The sequence below is a fragment of the Fukomys damarensis genome, unplaced genomic scaffold (genome assembly GCF_012274545.1).
Source record: "Fukomys damarensis isolate Sample0158 unplaced genomic scaffold, DMR_v1.0_HiC HiC_scaffold_3, whole genome shotgun sequence".
In the NCBI taxonomy this organism is placed as follows: Eukaryota; Metazoa; Chordata; class Mammalia; order Rodentia; family Bathyergidae; genus Fukomys; species Fukomys damarensis.
This window is the reverse complement of record NW_022900915.1, coordinates 39,321,477-39,347,005: the sequence shown is the minus strand read 5'-3', so window position 1 is coordinate 39,347,005 and position 25,529 is coordinate 39,321,477. Positions and strand designations below refer to the sequence as shown.

The 25,529-nt window shown below is 35.0% G+C and overlaps 1 long non-coding RNA gene across 6 annotated transcripts in view; it reads left to right on the top strand.

Annotated features, from left to right (window-relative positions):
* The window catches only part of LOC104871309, a 138,555-nt gene that overhangs the window by 21,932 nt on the left and 91,094 nt on the right, over positions 1–25,529 (top strand). For all 6 annotated transcript variants that reach the window (XR_782814.2, XR_782813.2, XR_004518656.1 and 3 more), the window contains exon 2: positions 20,464–20,572. This is a non-coding gene — a long non-coding RNA (uncharacterized LOC104871309). The remainder of the gene's footprint in view (positions 1–20,463; positions 20,573–25,529) is intronic.

Below are 25,529 nucleotides of genomic sequence, written 5' to 3'. Positions count from 1 at the left end.
TCATCATCTGGAAAGAGAACATTCTGGAGTAATATCATTAAGTGTAGCTCTGATAAAGCACGGTCCCTACTATGTATCATAAAGCAGGTACAAGATATTTTACATTCATAGAGTTATGACGCAGTACCGTCCTACATCAATAATACTAGAATCAGTTTTGATTTGAAATTTGTTTTGTCTGCAAATAAGATTGCTACCCCTGTTTTTTTCTGGGCTCCTGTCACATGGAGAATTGTTTTCTATCCTATTCACTTTCAGTCTATGGGCTTCTTTTTGCACTAGGTGTGTTTCTTGTATACAACATATTGTTGGATTTTGCTTCTTATTCCATTTTGCCAGTCTATTTCTCTTGATTGGTGAGTTGAGGCCATTGACTTTGCTGGTTATAACTGATATGTACTGACTTATTATTGACATGTTGTTGGCCTTTTGTTGACTCTTTTTACTTTTTCACCTTCGCCTTTTAATTTCTTGCTTTTGCCTATTTGATTTGCTCTGTTGGGCCTCATGGAGTTGTTGCCTTCATTGTCTTTTTCTAGGATCTTGTTTAGAATTGCTTGTAGTGCTGGTTTGGTATTCATGTAGTTTCTCAGGTGTTCTTTGTCGTGGAAGTGTCTTATTTCCCCATCCATTTTGAAAGAGAGTTTTGCAGGATACATCAGTTTAGGTTGAAGGTTGTTCTCTTTTAGTACTTGAAATATCTCATTCCAGGCTCTCCTTGCCCCAAGGGTTTGTGTTGAAAAGTCTGGTTTGATTCTAATGGGCTTTCCTTTGCATGTGATTTGTTTCTTTTCTCTTACTGCTTGTAGTATTTTGTTCTTCTGTTGGGTTAGAAACCTATTCTTGTCCTCAGAGTTAGTATGACTGCAGAACCTACTGCTATCCCGCACAGGTTCGACATTCACATACCACGCTTCACTGAAAGACTGGCGTAGACAGAGTGGGGGTGGCCTTGGTGATCCTCATTTCTAGAAAATCTCTCTGAAATCTCCCACTTAAATCCTCTCCCTCTCTTTCTCTCATGCAAATATTAATAATCAGGGGCAGGAAAGACTAGTTTATGAGGAAGAAGAGAACCGATTCCTTCCCCATAATTTTCAAGGCTGAATTATCCAAATTATCCATTTTGTCCACTTTTCCCTTCATTTCCCAATTGTATTTCCTAAAACTATTGCATTTCAAGGTTTTGTTTACGACTGCTTCCTCAGCTGTATATGGCCAGGCCCAAACGTGGACTCTGTTGATCTAGAGGCTTCACTGTGCTTGCTGGTCTTGGAGGCAGATGGTGTTGAGGAGGCAAGAGGTGGGGGGAAGGAGTCCAGGTTTTTAATTAACAGCTGTAGAATTTATTTTTTTCTCTAAAAAACATATAGGAGTAATATTTGACGTAATAGCCAAATGAATTATTTCCTAGGAATATTAAAGATAAAGACTCCTGCACGCATTGCAGAAGATAAGCACTAGATTTCGTATTAAATTATAGCTGAAACTTGTACTCACTAAAAACAATGATAGCAAAGGGGGCACATTGTATGCATTTTATTAAACTAAACTGCTTAATGAAAAATTTAATTATTGAAGTAATAGTAATAAAGAAGTCACATGTTGTTTGAGACCAGACAAGCCTATATGAACTAATAAACTAAAATTTAAAAAGCACAGAGATTGTCTGAGAATCTGTTAAATTGACGAGTACAGTACTTATTTTGCATTCTTCTTGTACACTTTCTTTTTATAGCAATATTGCTGTTTAATTTATTTAATTTTTGACATACAAATCATAGAAAGAGCAAGAACATTGACTAGCTGACAAATGTCAGGACAAAAATAAGATGTAATTATAGCTTCAGATGATGTCTAATTTTCCCGTAGCAAGTAACACAAATCTCTGAAATCAGGGCCAATGTAACCTAAATTTTATACTTGGCCAGAGATACACGGAATACCTTAGATATTATAACATCCATTAAATCAATTAAAAATGTAACATAAAATATAGCTAAACTTGAGATTTTCATCTTTACTCTTTTATTCTGGATGGTCAGATATAAAGTTTAATTTTTTTACTAAGCTGTTGATTTTAGAAATTTATATTTCTGTCATTCTCTTAGTGTTTGGAATAACTGTGTGGCTATTTGATAGTTTCCTTTCTCATGTTAATATATTTTATTGCATGACAAACTTGCCCTTCAGAGTTCTGTGTCATGACTGCATATCATGACTGCATATGATTTTGAGTGTTTGTCACATAAGTTTCTAACATTTTAACTCCATGATTTAGTTGTTTACATATCTTAGGCAGAATCTATTTTAAATGATCTGGGTTTATTTATGTGTTGGGATGTTTTGTGTTTCTGGAGTAAAGAAAAATCTCTCACAGGTACATCTTGTAAAAAATGGAGGAAGGGTCCTTGGAGGAAAGGCTGCTCAGGTCATGGAGGTCAGGAAGCAGAAAGAGGGGAGGAGCCCGGGAGAAAGATTTAAACTGTAGGTCACATGCCACTGACTCAGCTCCTAACAGAACCGTCAGCTACTGAGCTCGTTCATGAATGAGTGCACTGATGAGTGTAGCGCTCCCACCATCCAGTGACCTTCCAAAAGCCCCTCATCTGAGTGCATGAGAGTTTTGGGGGGCATTCTAGATCTAAACCATAACATTTACATTTTTTGAATTGTATCCAAAAGAAAATTGCTCAGACCAGTTTTCTTCCAAAAGTTTAACTTTTGATGGCTTAGGTTTAAGTGTGGAATCTATGGGATATAGTTTTTGTATATGATATCAAGTGAAGGTCTAATTTCATTCTCCGCATAAGGGCATCCAGTTTTCCAAATGCCAATTGCAGAGATTGTCTTTTATCTTTTGTAGGTTCTTGACATCTTTGTCAAAAATGAATCGTAAATGCCTGGATATATTCTTATGTTGTCTGTCTCCTTCCATTGGTTGTTGTGTCTGTGTTTATGCCAGAACTACACTGTTGTGACTATTCTCTATTATATTTTGAAGCCAGGTAATATGATAACTCTAAATTTATTCCTTTTGCTTAAGATTGCTCATGGGTCTTGGGTATTTTGTGGTTCCATAGGAATTTTAAAACTTTCCAATTTCTGTGAAAATGTCACTGGAATTTTGATAGGATATGTACTGAATCTGTACATTTTTTCAGTACTGTGGTCCTTTTAATAACATTAAATCTTGTGATGCACGAATATGAGATAGCTTTCCTTATACTTATTTGTTTTTCAGTTTCCGTCATCAATGTTTCATAGTTTTCAATGTACAAAGTTTTTCACCACTTTGGTTAAATTCATTCCTGAATATTTTCTTTTTATTTTTCAGCTACTTTGAACTAGTTTGGTTTTATTTGAATTTTAAAATTCTTTTTCAGATAGTTGTGGCTAGTGCATAGAAATGTTACTGATTATGTTTGTGTGAGAGGATAATGGGGCTTGAAGTCAGTAATTCCTTAATTTTTATATTTGTACATCTATTGTAGTTTTTGCTTTGTGGTTACTGTGAGGCAAACATAAAACATCTTATAGTTTCAAAATTCTTAACAATTTAACTTTGATTTCATACAACACAGTATCTCCTTTTTCTGCTTAATCTAGAATACTTCTCAAGCTGATTGTTGACCTTCATAAAAATTCAGCCAATTGTATTGCAAAATGTCCTTCAACTTAAATCTGTGTGATTGCTTCTTCACAATTAAATTAGGTTAAAGATTTCAATGGGAAGATTATGTGTATAAGATATTCACCTCAGCGCCCACAATGTTACTTTCCCTTTACTGGTGATACTAGATCTGATCACTTGGTTAAGAATTTCTGCAATAAAAATGTAGCCTTTTTACTTTGCCATTAATAATGTGACCAATGAAGTGACAATGAGACTGAGTCAGCTTCTTATTTTCTAACAACTTTTCACCTGATCCTTTTAGTATCCATTGCTAGTTCTTGCCTGAGTCGATTATTACAATGGTCTTTATAAAGTGATTCTCAGTCTCCTTATGCCTTGGACATTTTGAGATTAGCATTCCAAGGAACTCCAAAAGATCTCTTTTTTCTCCATTTTTCTTTAATTTTCAAATATATATGTGGATTTGAAATTTCAGTGTCATATTTAACAACTATTATTATTTATTTTAATGTCCAAATGATCTAAACTTGACCTATGGGAGCCCTTTCATATGTCTGTGTGTTGTCCTCTTGACATTAGCCCATTCAGTCTTTGGTGTACTTCGTTTCTTTCTGGTAAAGTAAGATGTTTTATGCTCATGAGTATTTTTACTACTCCAGACTGTAATCATTTGTTTTAAAGTCTTTATTCCTTTAAAAGGAAATAGCTTTTTGGCCTGTGTGATTTATGTGCTCATTTGGTCTTGGGAACATTGTGTGTAGGGTCATTCAGTGGATAGGAGTAGGAATTTTATATGTACATAACCATTCGTATGAATATAACTATTATTAATCCAATACCACAGTTTTTTTCCCCTTTCTCTTTGAGTGTATATTGAGTGTATATAACCTGAATACTGCATTCATAATTTACTCAAATTGATACTTTTAAAAAATGGCCATCAATTGGATATGCAGATGGCTTCATTTGCTTTGCTCACATTTAATTTTTCCTAGTTGGTAGATCTTTTGAAAGACAGAAAACAACATCTTACAAAACTAAAACTGTATAGGGATAATTGCCACTTCTATAGGCAATTAATTTTGTTATTTTCTGCATATTTTTATGTTTCTTTCTACAAAAATATATAATATGCAATAGATTTTTCTTTCTTTCTCACACAAAAGATAGTATGTGTGAATAATTTTTGTTTTTGTTAACTTTACTTTTTCCCTTACAGATAGTCTTGGATAAATTTGAGAATCATTCCATACATATCAGTACCTAGAAATCTTACACCTTCTTTTTTATGGGTATTTGTTCATAATTTCCTGACTCAGAAGGACTGTGTCAAATGTTAAGTTCATATGTAGTTCTGTTGGATATTCTCAAATTTCTCTCATTCTGTGTTATGCATTTTTGCCTTTCCACCAGAAATGTGTAAAAGTACAATTTCCCCATAGCCTCTGCCACAGGGAATGATATCAAGCTTTAGAAATTTTACAAATTAGAGAGGTAAGAAACGTTAAACTTAATATATTTGAATTTGTGTTTGTGTATTTATGAGTGAAACGAATAACTTTTCACATTTGTTTTTCAACACTAAGGATTGAACCCAGGGCTCTGCACAGGCCAGGCCAGTACTTTACCACTAAAGTACATCCCAGCCTTTTTCTTCCTCTTTTGTTTTCTTTTGCTTAATTGCCCTGACCGGTCTCCAATTTCTGAACCTCCTTCCTCAAGCACTAGAATAGTTGTATTAGTCTTCTCATGCACCACCATGCTTGGCTCTTTTCATATATTTAAGAGATATTTCTATACCTTGTTTTAGATGCCAGTTGATCCCTTTTGCTTGTTTTTCTACATTTTGCTGTTTTAATATTCCTTCCCCCACCTGGTACTGGGGCTTGAACGCAGGTGCTTTCTAGTGCTAGGCTTCATTGCCAGTTCTTTTATATTTTATTTTGAGATATGACTTTGTTAATTGCCTAGGCTAGCATAAGACTTGTAATCCTCCGGATTTCCTCCAGATTTAGCCCCCTGAGTATTAATAGTTCTTTATACATTAGTATTACAAATATTTTCTCCCTATCTGTCATTTCTCTTACTTGTGGTAACTGTGTGTGTGCTGGAGTTTTGAAAATTGTTTTTTCTCTCTCCCTGATTTTTATTTTTTGGCTTTCATATCTTTTTAGCATTATGAGTTCTTTGAGAAAATAAACTTTCTTGGTAATCTTTCTTGTGCAGTTTTGACCCTAGTGCTTTACATGTAGTCAGTGGTCCATAAAAAGTTGACAAATGATAGTTGCTTGCTTTAGTCTGGATCTGCAGTACTTACTGAAAGTCCGGGTGTTAAATGACTGGACTCTGAATAGTTCTGTGGGGAAGTGGTGGGACCTTCAAGAGACGAGGCCTAGTATGAATGGCTGTATCCTTGAAGGGGATTATGGGACTCTGTCCACTTCCTCTTTCTATTTTTACTTTCTGGCTTGTGAATGGATCAGTTTTACTCCCACCATGTACTCTTCTCAGGATGAGCTACCTCATCACCACAAGCCTAGAAGTCATGGTTCTAACTGACTATGGACTGGACCCTTTAAAACCATGAGCCCTTATAAACCCTTTCTTCTGAAAAGTTAATTATTGTAAGTGTTTTGTTACAGTGACAGAAAACTGACACTCACAAACCCAGTTATCGATTCAACAGTCGTAAGAACTGAGGTTTCAAGGAAGAGTTAGATTAACCTAGCTTGACTCTAGGGTTGGGCCATATCTGATATTGCACATTACTGAAATGTTTTAAATTTAGAATTATTATTTTAAAAAACTGACATTCTTATTTTAGTACCTTTGAAAGCAAACTTTGATTGGTATCATAGTTTATTTTTAAAACATTAGTATATTAAAACATGCAAAACAAAGCCCATTTCTAAAATTAACTTTTCTGTCTCCAATGGCACATATATTGTTCATTTGGAAAATTTCTCTAATATGAAGCATAGGTGATCATTAAAACACACAGCTGCTGCACATTTTCTAACCACAAAGTAGATTTTATGACATCTGAGGTTAGAAAACCAACAAAAATTTATAGGTCAAATGAGCATACTATTCTTGGTACTTATAGTTAGGTTCAAGGGATATTTTGCCTTACCAACATTTTTACTAGGCCATCAGATTTTTATTAGTCTCGTCCACTCTAATATCATAACAGTACCGCTCTAGTGGCAGGGAAAATCCTCCAGATGTTGCCTGAGCAGTCAATTGGATCAGTCAATTAAATACACATATGTGTACATTAGGTTCTTTGCAGAATACATACAACTGTAAGCTCACCATAGACTTCAAGGAATGCAGAGTTATAATTGAGTATGCTATCTATATTAAAGACATTTAGTCAGATAATTAAATATTATAGCATTCAAAAAGAGTATGGGAGATCATAATAGAGTAGCATCGTTGTTTTCGTTTAGTTACATCATGGAAGCCTTCATGGTAGAGGGAATATTTGAACTTAGAATTAAAGGATGGGTGATATTTAGATAGGTAACTCAGATAAATCACCACAGTGGGAAGACACAGGGTGTCCAGTGGATCATAACTACATTAACTTGATTTATTCACTTAGTCATTTAATTATGCATTAAACAACCACAAATAATTCGCTATATTCAAGCTTTTCTCTTGATTAAAATTTTCACCCTATGGTGATTTAAAATGATGTTGACAAATTTTTTAAATTCTTCCTTCAAGAGGTGGAGCTTAATTATTCTCCTTTATGGACTTACTGATTCCCTTCTAATAAAATCTAAGTGATGGTATGTTCTAGGGACTAATGTTACATATATTTAATAAATGGGAATATATTTCCTTAAACTTCATCATGTCAAATGAATTTACCCTTTGTAGAAATACTTTAAAAATATTCAGACTTTTGAAAACTAAGTTACAGCATAGTTTAATTTTGATATCTTGAATATATATCAAGGAATATTGAAAGTGTATTAAAATATATTTAAAGTATACTATGATTTCAGGGAATGTCATTGACTGAGTCTGTCTGGTATGGACAAACGGCAGCTTTTTCCATCTGTAAACTTAGAAAAATTACTTGACACAACTATGACTCAGTTTCTTAAGAAGTGGGGATGATAATAAACCATAACTCTTAGCATTGTCGTGAAGAGTAAATACTTTGTGTAAAGTGCATGAACTAGTGCCTGATGTACCTTCTCTGCAGATATTAAGAAAACAAGTTTATATTCAGTAGATATACTTAAGATTAGTTTTTTTATTAAATATATTTAAAAATGTTTCTCAAAAGAGATTTTTGATAGGTTTGGTCAGTCAAGTCATCAAATCTGGTATTCAGGAATTGGTTAGTGAAATTGTTAATTTTGTGTGCTTCTTGTTGATGATGATTTTGAATGTGTTTATTATTTGAGATTGTGCTTTTGAATTTTATTTCTCCAAAAATCATGCCCTAAATACTATACATGATTAATTATGCAATTGCTATTTTGAAAGACAGTCATAAGTATAAAAAGTCCTTCAAATTTTTAAAAAATGGTATTTAGAATAAACATGATTAGAAATCTATTTATTTACCAACCCAGGAAAATTTCTGTGATATTTTACATCTCTTACTGAAAACCTAACATTAAGAATATTGAACTAGCTGGGCATGGTGACGCATGCCTGTAATCCCAGCCATTGTAGGGTGAGGCAGGAGGATTGCCATGAGTTCAAGGCCAGCCTGGGCTACATTGTGAGTTCAGAGCCAGCCTGAACCACAAAGCAAGACCCTATCTCAAAATAAAAATTGTATTATACTATTTTAAACTTGTTTATAAAGTTAAGGAAATAGATATGAAAGGTATGATTTGTAAGTAAAGTAAGTACAGGGGTTTGCTGAAAGAAAATATAAGCTCAGAGTATAGTAAGCAATATTCAAGTCGCAAGAAAATATGCTTGCTTCACAATACTGTGCAAAAATCTCTAATTGCATTAAATGAAAACTTATCAGATTATGCTTTAAACTGTAGAGATGGAAATGAAAATCTCTACCTTGTTTGGTTTTGTGGCTAGCCTAGTGAAGACTGGACATTAATTGTTACTAGCTTAATTCGAGTAGCCTATTTTGTATCTAAAAATATTCTTAAAGATGAGCAAGCCATATCAAGGGCACTAAACTGTAATATCCACCTGGTTTTGCTGATCCCAAATCATAGGATTCTTGCCTTTCAAGGGGTTCAGTAAATCACCTAGCCCAAACCTTCAATTGAGGCTATTTAAGGGAAGTTTTTAGAGACTTCAAAGGCTTCATAAAATCGCATGTTTGCTAGGACTACTTATTACAGTCAAATCCTCCAAGGCTTTTGAATGTATCCATGTACTGAAGAAATTATTCAGCTTGTTGAAGGTCACTTATTAAAATGTGGCTTTGGGCAACTTGGAGAGAAAGGCATAGAAGACAGCAGGAGGCTGGAGGAAGCTCTTACGTTAGTTAACTTTAGCTGTTGCCCAACCTGTGGCTTGAGTATGCAAGAGTGAGCTCATATATACAAAACAAGTGTCAGGCTACCAGGAAATAAGCTACACTTGTTAGTCACACATGGACATGATGTGGTCAAATCCTTCCAAGTTATGGAGTTATTTCATCTAGCTGTAGTTTTTTTTTTAAGAGGAAACAGTGAATTTTAGGAATTTTACCCAAAATAGATTCATGGCCTGAACATCATGATTATGTACTACCATGTGCAATGCTCATCAAAATGAGACCAAAAGGTGTAGCTTTGCATTGGTATAACATCTGAGGAAGACTCCAGGTACGAGTCCAGTATTTTTTTTTCCCCTTCTTTTCAATCTTCTTGAGATTCTTATGCTCTTTGAATCCACTCTTCATCATGCTATGCCCTTCCACGGGGAGTGTCCCCAACCACTTCATCACCTCCACACCACATTTGGTTTCTTGAATGGGAGTTCATCTGGATAAGGGTAAAATCCAAGCTTTTATTCTCTTCCCCCAAGACTTGCCTGCATAGGTTTAGATTCTCTGTCTGTCTCTGACTCTATCTCTCTCCAGAGAGCAGAAGATACTACTTGGGCCATCTCCCAATGCACTTTAACTGGGGAGATAGGACTGGGACATGAGGGCAGTAAAAGAAAGGGTATGATTTCTGCACATAAGGTCTTCTCTCATCAGATCCATAATTATAATATCCAGCTTTCCTGCTACTGGTACAAAATACCCAACATTTGCCACTTAGAGAAGAGATTTAATTTGGCTGTAGTTTCAGGGGGTCCAGTCCTTGGTGGGTTGTCTTCAAAGCAGGAATATCATTGCAAATGGTTTTGGCGGAGTAAAGCTGCTTAGTCCATGGCAGACAGGACGCAGAGCAAGTGAACAACACTAGAGAGGAAGAAGCCAGGGACCACATATAACACCCAAGGTCTCACCTGTATGACCCACCTAGACACAATCAGAAGTGTAGACATTTAGTCTACCACCTTTAAATTCTGTCTCCCATAAAGTCTGAGGACTAACACAAACTGTAGTCAAGTTTTGTTGTTGTTGTTTTGTTTGTTTGTTTTTGCCACAGTGTAACATGCATGGTCTCTATTCCAGTTTCCAAAAGTCTTTATTCCTAACTGAAACCAGATGAGCCTGAACTTTACTGTCCACGTTCCTATCATCATTTGATCATCTGAATTCCAAAAATCATCCATCAGGCTCTGCTGACGGTATGCTGGCGTTTTCTAGCCTGCATTTCCAAATGTTTTCCAAACTTCTTCTGCAAAGCAGTTCCAAAGGCTTCTGAACCATAACATCAGGTGGTCAAAGCCCACTTCTCCTTTCTGTATTAGTACCTTTCTCATTCCTTATACAAAATACTTGACACCCACAACTTAAAGTAGGAGAGGTTTAATTTAGCTCATAGTTTTGGAGGATTTGGTCCATGATATACTAGCTCCAAAGAAGGCACATCATGGAGGTAACAGTGGAGCAAAGCTGCTTAATTCCTAGTGGTCAGAAATCAGAGCAGGGAAGTAGTGCCAGAGAGGAAGGAATCAGGGACCCTGTATAGTACCCACGGGAAAGTCTCCATAACCCACCCATCCAGACACATCGAGAAGTGGGCTTTACTAATAATCCCCTGGGTGACTCTCAAGCCAGATGAGTTAACAGCCCTGCTTAATGCATAATAACATATGTAATGTTATTTTCCTATATATGCAGTCTCCTCAAATAATACTGTTTTATGTGATTGACATTTAAATCAACCAAATAAAGTGCAAGTTAATTCAACCATTTGGAGCACATGAGTACCCTGTTCGGTCAGGCAGAGTTGATACTTCATGATGGCTATTGGAACTGAGTCACTAAATTGTATCTGTGGCTCATGTCTAATTATGATGTGATAAGGTTATGGTCATATTACTAATAGGCATAGAAGGGAGAAAGCACCCCAAAGGTCTGTAGTTGTGCATCAAATTGGAAAGTAAAACAAAAGCAGACATTTTGAAAGGATGTAACTTGTCTTGTGCATGTCCCCACTTTTGGTACAGAAGTGTCAAGGCTGCATTTTGGAGAGTAACACTGGATCATTGTTAGAAAGTTCTGAACACTTCTGACCTTTTCTTTTATTTATTGGCAAAAAAAAACTGGCTTTTATATTGCTAGTTGGGAGATTTGATATTAATTTCATTTGCAATATTAATTTCACAAATTTTCCAAAGTAGGATTCTGTAAGCAGCCTTAGATCACTGTGAAGATGATGGTTATTTGGAAAAAATGAACTTAAATCACTGTTATCAGTAGCATTTTATTATTTTCTTCTGCATAATGTTCTTTAAAATGAATATATGTTTCTCTCAGAGATCTGAGGTATAAAGTGTACAAACTAATAACACAAGAATGTGGAAAGGAAGTTTTGGAAGGCAATTTGGATGTAGTACCAGGAGGAGAATTTGTAGGCCTCTTCCTATTTTGTAACATTTTCTATAAAATCATATAAGAAACTGTTGGATGAATTTTGAGTCTCAGTGATACAGAATGGAGACAACTAGTTTCTGTTCTCCAATATTCCATAGATAAATTTCCATTTTCCATTTTTAGGTGTCAGTCTGGTGATTGTGTTGTGTGAGCAGAATAGCACTCTTGAGAATCTGAATAAAATGTTCTAGATTGACGTGGTTTTCTGAGAATGTCTTTGTAGGCACTCTATATGGTAGTAATATTCAGGGATCGTCCTCCATGATCACTCGAAAAGATACAAACAAATACACTTTATACTTTGTTAAGGCTTATAAAAACTGAAAACTGCCCCTGAATATAGCCTTTAAACGTGATCTTACAACAAGCTGTACTCATTATTACATTTATTTCATAATAAGCATCTTTCAAGGGATGGTTCTTTCAGAGAAGCGTAGTATATTTTATGTTTTGTAGCTTTGTAGCTGAGTTAGTTGCATAATTATCTGCTATGGCTGCAGGTCTTTTATATCACCAACTAACTTCAGAATTTGGTAGACATTCTTGGCCCTTTGCCTCACAGTCTTATATATTCAGTTCAATTTAATAAACATTTAAAGAAAACATATTCAATAAATATCAGAGCCACAGAGTAAAACAAAAGGTAGAGGGACAGATAATTTGGTGTCTTCTGCACAAACTATTGTAGAAATATGCTTTCATCTGCATTCATTTACCTTAGTTGCTGTGCATTACCATTTTCCAAGCTTTTGTTTGTTTATTTCATAGAGCCAGTCTGAATAGTTCGGTGGGTTGTTAGGATGTACAAATTTACAGGATGTTTCCTTTGTGGCCTATGGTTCTTCAATCAGCACATGCTAACTTTCCTTTTATTCACTCACAATGCTATTCGTATTTGGCTAGCTGCCTGTTTAATACTTCAGCCTGACCCCGGGTCCTGCGGGATCTCAGTCCAGCAGATACTGGTTCTCAGACTCTACTCCTATGAAATCACTTCATTGATCTGAAAGCCAGTGATGCTATCTTTTGGAAGATCACAGGGTTCCATTACTGACCCAACATGCCCTGGAACACTGATCCTCCAAGCCCTGTCCTGTCCAGGCCTGACACTTTATATTCCCTCTGCACTCACAAATGTTACTTGGAAATTGGTGTTTTTGCACACTTGTATGTGTGAATACAGTGCCACAGCACATGTGTGTATTGGAGCTTTTAGGGGATTATATCTACTTCTCATTTCTGAGAAGTCACTTCATGTAGATTTTCTGAGAAACGTTGTATGCAGCGGGATAATGTACTGGTTTTTGTCCCTTTTGTTTCTTGTTCTTGTGCCATGCTATGCTGTTGCTCTCTTTAAGAGGCAGTGATGCCATATAGTGGGGTGGATAAGCTGAACACAACGATTAGAAGGAAGTGGTTTCCCTAGCAACAATAACCACGCAGGGGGAGCCACACTACTCATCCACTACTCATGTCCTTTTTCCTCTGGTTTAAGTAACATAACGCAGATAAAGCATCTGAATGCTAAGTATCTGATTCTGATTCATTTTCTAGGGGATGGGATTACAGCAGACAGTTCCGATCTGAAAGAATTGGGAAGTCCGACGAGTGTGCAGTGTAGTTTTCCAGGTTAGGAGCTCCTGCAGAGCCACCTCTTTCCTACCACAGCATCATTGCACCTGCACTTTTCATTAGGTGACGCTGGGAAGTCGTTCCTACTCTCAATGAAGAAAGAGGCACAAGAAGTTGCAAGTGCCAGATTTTTAAAAACTTTTTTATTAGCCTGTGTTATGAATAGAGAATGGTGAGGTTTGTTTTGCAAATTTCGTCCTGACATTTAATACGTCCTGATCAGTTTACATCCCATCCCCTCTTTGCGTTTCTGCTGTTCTTCCCTCGATCCACTTCCGCATCTTCCAAAGTCCATCTTCTAGTTTGCGGGCATGTCTTCATTTTATTCAGTAGTTTACTAATTATGCTGTAGCTTTCACATATAAAAGAAAACATGCACTGTTTAACTTTCTGAGTCTGGAAAGCCAGATTTTAAAAAGCTATAAGAAGAAATTTTCACTGTGTCTTTAGCACGTTATGCTTTCTTTTCCAATGGCATAGATTAAGTTGCATGCGATGTGATCAAAAAATACAGTAAGTGTTTGAATTAAAAATGTATTACACCAAGGGATACACTGCCATTAACACCCCTCAAAATGCTCTCCCTGGTTTGAGCACACGTGTTAGGTTGCTCTTGCCACTTTCTGAAGCAGTTCCGGACGTCGCCTTTGGTGGGTGTCTTTAGTTTTGCTGCCGTGGCGACTTCGATGTGCTGAATCGATTTGAAATGTTTGCTTACCTGGTCATTTCGACTTTGGGGAAGAGCCTGAAATCCTCTGGCGCCACATGTGATGATCAGGAGGCACCTTCGTGCTTTTACATTTGTTTTACATCTCCATTGGAATGCACCCAGCAATGACATTTGCAAGAGTTTTGACTTCATCTCTTAAAGACACTCATGACCCGCAGAGGGGTAAGAACAATAGCATACATGTGTTTGAGACAGCAGGAGTATCTTGGGGGAGGGGTAGCAATTTGTCTTTTACTGTAGTAAAACAAAATTTTATCTTTCCTCATATTTTTAATCACATCTCATCTAAATAGCAAAGGCAAGGATGTCATTCTAATTGAACAGCTGAACTCTGATTCTAAAGGCTGACTCCTCCGAGTTCTTCACTTATTTTTTTATTGTTCTTTGATGTTACAGTGTTAATGTTTTTATATGACTATTAGTCGTTGTTAAATGGGAAGCAGCCTGCTGAATGTGGCTTCTCCATATTTGCTCCTCTTCAAAACATTTACAGAGGGCAGGGCAAAGGGAACAAGGGAAAAGAAAAAAAATAGGAGAAAATGAAAAAAATGGAAATAAAGTGTTTGTAAATGGGGAGGGGGAGGGGAGAGGGGAGGCCAGGGACTAGGGAAAAAAATGAGAACCAAGACCTGTCATGTAAAGGTACAAGATCCCAATAATAAATGGAACTGTACTGTATACCTAAAATGTACCAAAAAACTCAATGAGAGAAAAAAACATTTACAGTACCCAACCCCATAAAATGAGGCATCAGTTTGGTAAATGAGTATTGCTTATGGACCAACTTAAAAAAAACTTGCATAATGTCTGAAAACAACTATTTATAAAAGAAAATATCTCTTGGCAAACTACTGCCTCTCAAACACTGGTCCGTCTTCAAAAAGCAGTCATACCTGTTTTCTTAAATTTCTCTGCTGATTCATAGTAGGCGAATTTCAGAGAATATTTCTGAAAAAAATATTCCAAATTTGAATAAAACTTGATGAATCAATAGAGAAATGCTGCCCAGTAGAAATAAATGTAAGTCATAGAGATAAGCCATGTATAATTTTAAAATGTATAATAGTCACATTTATAAAGAGAAAAATGTCACAGGTGAAAATAATGTTGATATCTTATTAAAACAAGTGTATATACAAGGTTACAATTTCCATAAATCATCTATTTAAAATTATTAATGAGACATTTTACATTTATTTTCATACTCCATCTTCAGCTTTTGACTTGTATTTCGTGTTTTAACACCTCTACATTTGGACTGGGCTGCATTTCAAGTATTCAATAGCAACTTGTTGGTAAGTTCTACCGTGCTGCACAGCATAGATCTAGAGCATAAGACAGCAAAGGCACTTGAGGTTCAGCTCCATCAAATATTAAGATGTTGACCTTATATAAATACTGTTTTTCTTGGAAAGATTAAAAAACTCTATCTTTTGAGATGTCTGAAAAAGTTTACAGCCCATAAATGTTTTCTGGATTTGGTTTTTGTTTCTCTTGAAAAAAATGTGTTTAAATGGTTGTTTAAAAACTTTCCCTAAATTCTTCCCTTGGACCATAAGCAGTCTGGTGATAACTAGATTAGAGACTAGAAACCAGTGGAAAAGACCAAACTCTGTTAAAATGTAAAATGTCCTTTGGTGCCTTCTTTCCAGACTTAGCATTTGAGATAGCTACATGAGCATAATACAATAAAAATATCATGCAGAAACCAGAACTCTGGTGACTTTTTTTTTTTGTCTGTGTGGCACTATGGAGAAGCACTCGTAAAAGGAAGGTTGAGTGGTTTATCTCTACAAACTTTCTTTTTCTCTCTATTTCCTGTAATAGCTAGAAGTCATTTTCAGAAATACTAGCAAGAACCACAAGTAAGTTTTGAATAATTTTCTTAGAGGAGGATATACTGATTACAAAGATACAGTACTTAGAACATAATCAGCAAATACCATGTGTGCTCACATGTCTTCTAAATAACTGAGATAAGTGTTTCATTTGGAAGTTCTGTTCCTTATCATTTATTAATCCTATCAATGGTTAACCTAGAAATTTCTGAGAATCGATTCTCAATCAATAACTTGAACAGGTCCAAATGCTGTTATTTCAAGTTTTTTCACTATGCTCAGGAATTAGATTCATTTATTTATTCATTATTTTATTTTAGCTTCTGGAAGCTATGTGAAGAGTACCCCAGGCCTATCTCAGGGGCCTACCAGTTGTCTCCGCTTTTCTATTTCAGGCTACGATAGACTAAATAAGACTAAGGGAAGAACTAGATTTCTGCACGTGTAGGGATTAAAGTGGTTTGTGAGACAGAGAGGCAAGGAATTTCTGGTAGCTTTTGTCCCAGGAAATGATTTTAGAACTTCCGTTACATCCACTACATGTGTACTGTTATTCTTAAAGGCAGTAGGAACTCAAAAGATGAATCTTACATGATTCCACAGTAAAGGATTTATAACAGTTTTTGTGTGTGTGGGGGGGGAGTCCAGAATAGCTAAAATGGAAGTTTCAGAATTTTGAGAGCTGTAAAGAGGGGAAAATTTGCTTTCAAGACAACAGACTGAACGAATCAGGAAAGGATACAAACTCCCAGAGAAGTACAGCTGAGCTATTTCTTTTTTATTTTTTTCCATTAAGTTTATTTGTACATTTTAGGTATATAGTACAGTTAAGTTGAGATATTTCTCGATGAATGAAGATTTAAACTCACAAAAAAGGAGGAGAGGACATTTAGAGAAAATACTAACAGAAGCACAGCTCTTCAGGGAACATAGGAAAAATATGAATCTGTAATGATATCTGTCTATGTATTTTCAAAGATTATCTTCTGAGTAGAAAGAAGTTTCATATTAATTATGGTGACTCTGTGTAGTTTGCCAGCATCAGTTCAGACTTTACTATTTATTTATCTGAGCCTCTTTTGATCATAGTTAGCAGTAAAACAAATTGTTTTTGCAAATCACAAGCAGGCACCTGTTTCTCAATTTTTGCATCATGACAGAGGGTCAGCTTCACTAATTTCTTTATTGTTTTTGTCAGTGTTGATATTAGTAGCATTAAGTTTTAGCCAGTAAAAATTAGAATCATTTATATCAAATAGAAAAGAGAGTTTAGTTAAACTGATATGATTATAATTTGGTGTTATCATTGAAAAAGTCACAAAATTTTGACTTTGTATTTTATGTCTGATTTTATATCTGATATTTTATTTGTGTGTTCTCTGTTTTAGATCTATAGACATTTTTTGTTATTATTTCTTATGTTATTTATAGTGTTACCTTGGACTTCCTTCATCCCTCTCCCCAAATATGATAATTATTGGTAGATGTTGCTCTAATCATCATTCTAAGGCTTGATTTTATGTGATTTCATAACGTCCATTCTTTGCACTTATATCGGATCAAGGCTAGACAGTAGCCAGTTGTATGCTGATTTCTTCTCAGTTTGTCTTCTTTGTTAATATTTTTGCTCTAATATTTGGGGTTTTTCTTTTATCTTCCTGTAATGTCATTTTCCCTGAAATAACCTACTTGTGAATAGGCTAAAACACTCTTTTATAAGACCCCATGAATAGCACAAACATTGTTTTAAGGTTGGTGAAATATGTGTTGGTAGAAAGTACATTTTGTTCCCCATGTTACTTCCTCTGAGCCTGCTTCTGATTTAAATTAGCAGCTATGGTTGTTTCTATAAATACCACTACCCTACCTCATGTGCCTATCAGATCTGTAGCTTTCATATTTTAGGGGTTTTTTGCAAGCATAGGACCATTTATCCAGAAGCAGCTTACTATATAATTGTGGGAAAGTTAATGGCTTTGGGAAACACCCTTCACTACACACATGCGCATATATTTATTCTCTGGTGGATAGAACTTAGCTTGTTGCCAGCATTTTGCTATTATTAGCTATGCTGCTCTTATACACGTCTTTTGCATCTGTAAGTGGGACATGGCATGCTCAGATCTGGAATTAGTGGGTGGCAGGGAATGTAATTACAATTCACAAGTTGTTTTCCAAAGTGGTAGTGCCAATTTATGCTCCTATCAATAGTGACTTAAGATTCCTCTATGATTTGTATTGTGGCCAAAAATGGTATTTTCAGATTTATATGTTTATGCCAATATGGTAGGTGCCAAAGATATAAAACTGTATTTCTAATTTACATTTTTCTACAGAAAATGGTTGCTAATGAGTCTCTTTTCTTATTGTTATGAGACATTCATGTTTCTCAACTATGAAATGCTTCTTTGCTTTCTTTCTTGTAATTTTTTGGGCACATTTTTCTCCTGAATCTTTTTTCTTGATAAGAGTTTTCTGTATCTGCGTACCAATCTTTATCTTTTGCCTTATATTTGTAACAACATCTTCTCACAGATAGTAGTACTGTTTTGTTTTGCTTATGTGTCTTTCGATGAACAGGAATGCTTAATTACATTATAGCGGAACCATATTAATGACTATTTCTGTATACTGCTTAAAAAATTCTTCCCTATATTGAGGGCATAAGTAAATTTCCTCTGAGACCTTTATAGTTTGTCCTTCACATTTGTATTTTTCTTCCTTCAGTAATGGTTTTGGGGTGTAGTAGAAGATAGAGGCTTGATTCCAGTTTTCTTTCACATGAATAATCAGTGTTAGAATAAGCACCACTCTGCTTTTCAATTTATTGCTAAATATTCCAATTAGAAGCAAACATTGAGGAAGAAGAAGGAATGTTTAAATAGTTTGGTGAATAAAATAAGATCCTGTAGGAAGTTATCTGCCTTTTTCTTTGGAGGAAAATAAGGCACATACTGACATTCTCTTCGAAGGGGCTGAGAAGAGTGACCTCCACTGGAGAAACAAACATGTTTCAATGGGTAGAAGAAGAGAAAGAAAAGAAAAAAGAAAAGTAAACAAAAGAAGAAAGAAAAGGAGCGTTTAGTTAGGGTAAACACAGTAAGATGTACCCTAAATTTGAGTCATTTGTGAGAAGCATGAATATGGAATGAGAAAACGTGTATCTTTTTAAATATCTGTACAGTTTAAAGAAGACCTTTAGCTGTTGCCTACTTGCACGATCTTGTCAAACGAGCCTGTAGACAGACAGAGGAGAGGACATTCCAAAAGACGACGCTGAGCTGGGAGTAGACGGTGGTTGCAGTTCAGGTTGGATTTGTGAGGGTGGCAGACTCCTAACGAAATAAAAATAACAAAGGCGCATAATTTTTTTAATCTAATTTCAGCAGTGGAGACTTTTGGGGCTGTTTTTATTTGTTAGAAGCACTGAAATGTGAACTTCTAGAATGTGATACAAAAAAATGAGGTCTGAAAATTGTATTCTTTATGCCTATGCCAAGACAGAAGGTTAAGCCTAAAGATAATTACTTCTATCACATTCCTAGCATGAGTGGATTTCTTCTTTTAAAGCTTATCAGTTTACTTCAGTGTGGAAAACATAAGCAATAAAATATTTCTTTTTTGATAAACAAGTTGAACTTTCTCACCTCCTGTTGGCATGAACAGTTTTGTTTAGCTCCTGACAGATAATAGTTTGAGGATAGCATAAAAGAGGAACCAAACAATGCACATGTTTGGCTACACTAGACTTCCTTTATAGTTGATAAAATGTTAAAAAAAATTCACACGCTATGATCCATACGTTTATGACTTGAGGTTCTATAAATTTATTTTCTCTTGTGGAAAAAAAACAATAGCTATAATAATTTGTCTTAGAGTTGGAATTCTCATTCTTCTACAAAGATATTCCATCTACTATGTAGGCTGTAATACTTGGCTGTCAGGAAATTATTTCTCAGACTATCTTCAAAAGCAACTCTTTTTTTTTATAGATACACATCAACAGCTTGGAACCCTGAAGTAGAGCTTTTTTCTTATAACAAAATTATTCCTTCAGAAGCTAGTGAGTCAATTTCTTACATGGGTGGAGTTCAAATTATTTCTTAATTTTTTTGTATCCCTAAAACTTGACTTTATTTAACATTGCTGTTATATTGTGGGATAGACCAAAAACTACAAAATAAGGAAAGATGTTCATGGTTGAATAAATAATAGGAGAGAAAAGGAAATGTTACGGGTAAGAATTTATTTTAAATAAAAATTGTTATGAGTATTGAAGAAGAATTTAAAGTGGTTTTAAGTCTATATTTAAAATTTTATTATCACAAATTAAAACATCTCCCCAGCTTTGTTGAAGTGTGATATTATATATATTATATTATAAATTCATTCACTTTTAAATGAACAATTTGATGAGTTTTGACCAATGTTTACATCCATGTAGTCACCATCACTGAGATATAGCAGGTAGCTAGCATTCCAGAAGATTTCCATACCCTTCCCTTCCAGTCTGTCCTGCTGTCTGATAGCAGAAAACCCATGATCTTTCTGTCACGATAGCTTAGCCTTTTTTAGAGCTTCAAATGAATGTAAAAGTATACACTCTTCTATCTGAACTCTATCATGTACCACATTTTTGATATTTACTCAGGGGCTGAATTTATCAGAAGCTATTGCTCGTATTCCGTTGTGTGGATACCATAAGCTGATTGCCCATTCACCTGTTGCTGGACGATACATTGTCCTGGTTTGGAACTATTGTAAGTAAATCACTATATGTTGCATGAGCAATGCTTTATCTCAGTCTGTTTTTATTGCTGTTGGGTAAATGCCTAAGAACAGAATTGCTGAGTTAGATGGTAAGTATATGTTTAATTGGATGAGAAAATGCCAAGCTGTCTACCAATGATGTACACGAATTCCAGTCACTCAGCAGTCTTATTGACACTTAATATTGTCAGTTTTTAAATATTTTAACCATCCTAGTAGATTTTTGTTTGTATCTTGTGTTTTTAACTTGCATTTTGCTAATAACTAGGATATTGATTATCTTTTTATTTATTTACTTATCTCTCATCTTCATTTTTGGTATTAAAATCTTTGCCTAAACTTCATTGAATCTTTTGTATGCCATTAATTTGTTTGTTTGTTTGTTTGTTTGTTTTGGTAGACTCTGGAAAGCACTGGATACTTCCTGACTATTCTGTAAGGGCTTATGGTTTGGATCATTGCTTCCTAGAGACCCATTCGTGTGTTACAGGCTTGGTCTCCTACCCACCCTGCATTTGATGGGAACAGAACCTTTGAGTTAAGGGGTCTAGTTGGAAGGGTGCTGATTATACTGAGGCATGGCTGTGAGGCGCATGGGTGGACCCTGGCCCTTATTCTCTCATGGCCTCCTGGTGCCACGAGCTGAACAGTTTCCTCTGCCAGATGCTTTTGACATGGTGCGTGCCCTTACTCTGTTGTAGTCACAGTACACATTCAATTTCTGCTGTTTTCAGCAGATTCACCGTGTGACCTATTTTGATACATGCTCCATCCGTATTTAACAAAAATGTGTGTTCTACAATTTTGGGGTGTAGTGTAGTTTTTATGTCAATAAAGTACAATTTTTAATGGTACTGTTTAAACCCTCCACACTTTGACTCTTATTCTGTCTCCTCATTTTATCAGCTCCTATAGAAGGAGTAGTAAAATAGTCCAGTACATTTGTAGATTTGTCTGTTTCTATTTTCAGTTCTATTGGTTTTGACTCAAGTACCCTAAAGTTCCTTAATAAGTGTATATCTATTTAGAATGCTTTGTTGTCTTAGACTGAACTAATTTATCATTGTAAAATATTCCTCTGTATCAGTAGTAGAATTCCTTGTTCCTTGTTCCTTGAGCTTTCATATGCTTCATATTTTATGCTATATATTTACACCTTTTTATTTTAAACTATTTATATCTTTATATTTAAAATGGGTTTCTTTGTGTAATGTAAGCAGGTGAATCTTGTCTGTTTTCAGGAAGACAATTTTGCCTTGTATCAGTGTGCTTAAAACATTTATACTTACTGTAATTACCAGTCTGTTTTAATTTTAACTCTATCATCATGTTATTTATTGTCTATTTGATCCATTTTTCATGGTTCATCTTCTGTGTTTTTGGTTTTTTCAACTAAGTGATTTCTAGTGTTTTATCTTTTCCTCTATCATTGGCTTATTAGCTATATGATTACATTGTTAAGTGTTATATTAGGGTTTATAACATCTAACTTTCACTTGTCACACTCAACCTTCAAATCTAATGCCACTTCATTTATGCACAAATCTTACAGCAGTATATTTTATTCTCTCTTGCACTTTCAGTTATTATTACATTTTTTGTTTCTAAACAAACATGTCAAAATCCCCATAATACATGTCAAACAATCAATCATCTTTTAAAGAAACAAAATAATAAAAATGTCTTTTATATTTACCTACATATTTAACATTTTGCACACTCTATTCTCACGAGTAAATACAGGTTTTCTTTTAACACTTCATACCAGTGTTCTTAACAACAAATGTTTCCGCTCTCATTGATTTAAAAAGACTCCATTTCTCTTTAAATTAAAAAACACTTTATCAAGGTATAATTGTCACATGAAAAGCTGTACCTATTTAATCTATGCCAAGCTCAGTGAATTTGAGAACAAGTATGCATCTGGGAAACCATCATCACAATCAATACATGAATAGCTCCCTCACCATCCAAAGCTTCCTTTTATTATCTTTATCTTCATTAGTACTTTGTTGTAGCAATACTTCGGTAAGATCTGCCCTATTAGCAAATTTTTAAGTATGTAATACAATGCAATTATAGGCACCATGCTTTATAGTATAAGACCTCTGCATCACACATAGTTGAAATTTTGGGCCCTTTGACCAATAGCTCTCAGTTTCTCCATTTTGTTGTTGCTAACAACAAGTGTTCTACTCTTTCCTTATGCGACTTTGACTGTTTTAAATTTCGCATATAAGTGAGACCATGAAGTGATTGTCCTTTTGTATTTGCATTATTTTACTTAGTGCAATGTCCTCAAGGTTAATCGATGTTGCTACAAATGTCAGAATTGCCTTCCTTTTAAAAACTGGATAATACTTTATTGTAGGTACGTATTGCATTTTCATTAACCATTTGTCTATTTATGGACATGTAGGTCGCTTCCCTGACTTGGTTATTGTAAACAACGCTGGAATGAGCATAGAAATGCAAAAAATCTTTTGAGATCCTGATTTCAATTTCCTTACAATATATACTCTGAAGTAGGATTACTGAATATTAATATGGTAGTTTTACATTTAATTTGTTGATGAAGATCTGTATTGTCTGCCATAATGACTATTTAATTTTCCTGGCAACCAACAATGCCTAAAAATTCTCTTTACATACTTCTCAGGATTTTTTTTTTTTTTTGTAATAGCCATTCTAGCTGGTATGAGGTAATATCTCATTATGGTTTAGATTTTAATTTCCCTGATGATTACTAATGTTGAGTAATTTTCCAAAAACTTGTTGACCATGTATTTGGAAATGCTTAGTCAGTTCCTTTACTGTTTTTTAATTGGATTATTTTTTGTTTCATTTTATTTTGTTATTAAATTATTTAAAGTACAGGGTTCCAATTATGTAACAAAGACCTCATAAGGCAAACATCTTTGTAAATACCACTTTTCCTTTCGGGGAAATCACATAGAAGCAGTTATAACACACATGTACATTGCATATCCTACATGCTTAGATAGAAACATGGCTTTTAAAAAATTTGGTTGATCAGAAACTACTAGCTTCTTGAAAAAATATTAAGGCTTTCAGATATTCCATTATATTTCAGTCTCTTGTAGTTACCAGTGATAAAACTCAGCTCAGCTAATTTGAGCAAAGTGAGGAATTCATTGCATTATAGTATCAATTCATGGCAATTACAGGGCTGGAATTAAACTTAGAGATGAAGAGACTCACCGACTTTACTCAGTCAAGTTAATTATTCCCACAGACTCTTGTTTCTGCGTCTTTCTACATATCAGATTCATTTTACTATTCCAGATGAACTTTCTTCATAGTTGGGAACATGACTACACCGTTCTGGATTTAAAAGCTTTCCATTTACATGATTCAAGAAGCAAAAAGGAAATCCAAACCGTGCCAGTTAGAATCTACTAAGATGGATGTCTTCTGATACAGCTTGAGGCACATATCTGGTGTTAGAAGAATCAGTGTGTCCCCCAGGCAAAGGATAAAAAGTTCAGGATGTATCATGGGCTCACACAATTTTTGGCTAGGAAAGTGGTCACTAATGGTGGTCTCCACTCAAAACTCTGGGATGAAGTGATGGAGAAATTTTACAAAAGAAAGGAGTATTGTGATTACAATAATGTAAAGAAAGGCAGAGTTCTTGTTTAACAACATAACTTCTGGACATTATGCGATGCAAACATTTCTAGACACTAAGGTTTGGGTGGGTTTCTCTTGCTTAAAAATTAAGGTTTAAGACCAATTAGTTGCTTGATTGAACTGTTATTCATTTTCTGTTTAGACTTAGAGATTAAGCTATATCACCTATATAAGATGTGAAATTAGAAGCACTTCTAATTTTATAGACAAACCCTACTATTACCATAGAGTTACAAAATCTGGTTCAGTTTGTCAATAAACAGATATTTGGGGCAAAGACTACTTCAGTTACAATAATCACATTTCAGCTAACTCACAAGTCATTATGTACCTCATAAACTACTCATTTCTAGAAATAATTCTCAACTCAGTGTCACATATTTGCATTCTTAAAATACTACCAGATCTTACCATGCCCTGAGAGGGTTTTGTTCCTCAAAAAACTCCTATTACCCAAAGTATGCCAAGCTGTAGGGCAAAGGATATATGACTTGGAAGACTGAACTCTCACTTTTAAATCTTTTTAAATTCATGTTAGGTTGTGTAATAATACAAGAAAAGAAAGAGGCTGCATATGTTGTCAAACTTAATTGCAGAAGTTGCATAGAATTAGCCAATTAAATAACAAGTGGATTCTGACTTATATTAGGTGAATGTCAGAATTCATCAGTGTGAATGTTATTTGACAGGGGTGATAAATCTTGTTCTCTAGGGTTCATATTTTTCAATACCCTTGTGCATCCTAGGGCATTTCAAAATAATATACTGAGAGGGTTGGATTAGGAAAGTCTGATTTACTGATACTGATACCCTGAGGATGGCCACTCTAATTAGCACATATGTGGGCTATAAAGAGCTTAAGTGGGATTCACACAAAATGGAAGGAGATGAAGACAGCAGCATGTGATTTTGTGCATAAATACACTGAATATAGAATGAAATGCTGGAGAATGAAACCCACATTAGGAGGGCTTTTGATAATGACAAAAAATGGTAGCACCTATTTGCAGGTTTGCTGTTCACTTCAAAACCCCAACAAAGTAAATTTCAACTTGTCAGTATAAACATTTTGCAGTAAATCATTGATGTGGAAAAAAACAGTGCAAAAAGTGAATATACAGAGCTATTTTTTGCTCATGGATCCACTGATCAGTTTTAAGTTATGCTTTACATCCATTTAAGATATTACTTTCTTGGGGTCAGGGATTTAGCTCAGTGGTTCAGTGGCCTACCTTGCAAGCTCAAGGACCCGAGTTCAATCCCCGGTACAAAAAAAAAAAAAAAAAAAAAAAA